Consider the following 3,121-nt stretch of genomic DNA (forward strand, 5'->3'; position numbering starts at 1 on the left):
CACACACACACACACACACACACACACACACACACACACACACACACAATAGAAGAGGGAGACATGGGAGGGACAGCGTCGGGAGGGGACACGGCGGGGGGTCATGGGGTGGTGAAGGTGATGAACCCCTCTGAAGGAGCTGCCCTCAGACCTGACAGGCCAGTCCATCAGGGACCTTTTGAACATGTGCTGAAGCAGGCTGCTGTGGAACGCCTGTCAACTGGGACGTCCTGAGGTGGAGGCAGAGGCAGAGCTGGGAGGGTGAGAGGAGATTGTGTGTCCCGGCTGGTTTTCAGGAGTCAGACAGAGGGAGAGAGAGAGAGAGAGAAAGAGAGAAGGTGCAGAGAGAGGGTCTGCGGTGGGTGTTTTCAGAAAGACGTGCAAGTTCACGGGTCTGTGCCACTCGGAGGGTGAGTACACGCTGATGTGTGATGGATTTAAAAAGAAAAACAGGCAGTGTGGGCGTGTGACTTTTGTGGTTGTTTGGAAACGTACAGTATGTGGTGGTTTCGCAAGTGTGTTGAGTAACCTGTCTGACCGCTCGGGGATTAGAGTTGATGCCACAGGAGGCCGGTGTCTCTGAGTCTAAAAATAAGGTGTAATCTGTGGATTTCTGCCGTTGACACAAACAGCAGGAGTTGGCCGACTGAGCAGAGATGGAGTTACACATCTGCAGACACACAGATGGCATTGTGGGTAGTGTTTCCCAGCACAGTCCAATGCCAGGTGAGCAGAGTTTTTCACTCTGCCTTGGATACTTTCCTCGTCCTGCAGCGAGCCTGACGGCCCCCTGGACCTGTCGGGGTGATTTCCACAGCCGGCCCTGACCCACTTTGAGATATCTACCGTGGGCCCCAGATGCCAGCTCTCATATCCACATTGTGCACTCAGCTCTGAAGATGTCAAAAGACAGGCGTGCTGATTTGTCACGTAGAGCATGTTTACCTGTGAGAAATAACCTGAAGCTTTATTAACTTTTATAGGCTGGTTTCTGAGTCCATCAGTGACTCGGTGCTAGTCTCTTCTCCCTGAGGAGGAACAGCGTCTCCTCTGCATTGACAAGACGCACGCTAACGCCTCTTGGAGCAGCAGGAGCACCATACAAGGAGGTGGAATACTTTCCTCCCTGATAACTGTGTGTATCCCCCCCCTTCTACACACACACACACACACACACGTGGGGCTCCACACAATAAATACATATCCTGAACTCACAGCTGCAGGACCTTGTATGGACACTGTCCGCACATCTGCATAGCTGCAGAGGAGCAGACCAGTTGCAGAGCTGACCTCTCCCATAGCTGCATGCTGACTCATTTAATGAGTTTAGAGAATGCCTGTTTTATTTACTCAGTGAGTGTGCTTGTAATTAGCACTCTGGACACTTTTTACCCCCCCCCCCCCCCTCTGCCTGGTTTTACGACCCCGTTATGTAACCAGTGGTTCCGCAGTGATGAGGTCTTTGTGCAGGACTGATAAGGCTTTATAGTCCTGTCAATCCAGAGCACAGGTCACAGTAAAATCCAAGGACTTTTTCTAAAAGGAATTGAAGAACGTCATTGCACATACCTAAAACTTACAACAGCTTTCTCCTGTAGAACGACAGTAATTTAAAACCTTCTGACATAATCCAAGGTATGCCAGTCTGAGCCAGACTCTTAGTTTGAAAAGGTTTTACAAGATTCAATGCGTAACTCTTTCTTGCTTTTTAAAGACCTTTTGACATCAAATCCTGAATTACAGAGGGTTTTATTCATTTCTCTAATATCTAAAAGTTCTAATGATTACAAAATTGTCTAACTTATTCTGGATTTAACAGTTCAGTAAGGACAGACTGATAAAATAAAGAACCTGTTCAATAACAGTTTAAGAGAGCCATGGTGATTCCAGCCGTTTCTGGGGAGCAGAGGGAGGGAAACTATAGTAGTGTCATTTGAGTGTATTAAAAACACAATTTAAGCTAAGAGTGGCTGAAACTTCTGGTGGACATACATGGAGTTATAGAGTTTGGGGGTGATTTGTGAAAAAAAAACTTATTCTTTCAGCAGAGTGAGGCACGCTGGGTAACAGAAGACAGAAAAGCCATAATTTTGATGTATTTAAGAGGTGTGACATTTTGTAGGAGTAAGAAAAGTTTGCAAGAATTTGGGAAAGTTTAGACAAAAGTTGGAGTGTGACATCATTTTGTGGTTAAAAAAACCCAATAAAACTTACACTGAGATAACGTAAAAAACATTGAAGACATCAACGTGCCAGTTCAGTCATGTAAAACCTAATGAGATGTGACCCGTTTGAACTTTGAATGATGTTTTTACTGTGAAGTCTGTCTGAGCAGAGCTGCAGTGAAGGCTGGGGTTTCTCAAGAACATAGACTCGACCATTTCAAACTGAATGTTATTTATTCATTATGTTCACACTGTGCTGCTTAATGTTGATCAACAGCGTAAACATTTCTAGTTAAAGAGAGTGCAGCTAATAATTTATCAAAATAAATTATTATTGATAATAATAAGTGATCAGAGCTGTGTGTGCAGCATAAGATAGATCAGAGTCCAGAGCTCTCAGTTTAAATCTCTTTTGGAGTTCTTCTGTGTGTATGGCAGCTTTTCTCGTGACAGTTCTGGCATTATTTTGCCACCATATGTGTGACTCTAGGTGTGACTAGGTGTGGGTGGTCTGTGTCCCCTGCCTTCAGCCAAAGGCAGCGAGGACAGGCTCCAGCCCCCACCCAGCCCCCACCCTGACCCTGGTTAGGATCAAGGAGGACAGAATGGATGGAGGATTTTTCTTTATAGCAGGAAACACACATTTAATTATAAAACATTGTTTATTTTATGCTAATCTGAATCAGTTTAGAGTATTTTGTAAATATTTTGACAGTTTTGTAATGAACATGTTTCTAATGTTGATTAAAAATAAACCTGCTTCTTATTACTTCTGTAACGTTTAAAAGAAAGTATCAGAAAAATCCTCAAATCATTGTCTTTGTAACGTTTCAGAAGAACTGTTCACTCTTGTAGATATAAAAGACAACAGTTAAAAAAATCAACTATAGAAAAATCTTTCTCTCAATCACTGAAAATAATTTATTTACCATATTTTAAATCTGGGCCCTAAAGGA

General features: G+C 43.8%; 1 protein-coding gene across 5 annotated transcripts in view; it reads left to right on the forward strand.

Moving 5' to 3' along the window:
- The window catches only part of sorbs3 (sorbin and SH3 domain containing 3), a 26,697-nt gene that overhangs the window by 3,681 nt on the left and 19,895 nt on the right, over window positions 1-3,121 (forward strand). Inside the window, exon 1 of one of the 5 annotated variants that reach the window (XM_014012107.1) lies at window positions 172-410. The exons of 2 other annotated variants lie outside the window; for them this stretch is intronic. The gene's annotated coding sequence lies outside the window, so the exon portion shown is untranslated. Of the gene's footprint in view, window positions 1-171; window positions 411-983; window positions 1,136-3,121 lie in introns of those variants that run through there. 2 more of the 5 variants (XM_014012112.1, XM_014012108.1) reach the window with 2 other exon arrangements.

Source organism: Austrofundulus limnaeus, unplaced genomic scaffold, assembly GCF_001266775.1.
Source record: "Austrofundulus limnaeus strain Quisiro unplaced genomic scaffold, Austrofundulus_limnaeus-1.0 Scaffold88, whole genome shotgun sequence".
In the NCBI taxonomy this organism is placed as follows: domain Eukaryota; kingdom Metazoa; phylum Chordata; class Actinopteri; order Cyprinodontiformes; family Rivulidae; genus Austrofundulus; species Austrofundulus limnaeus.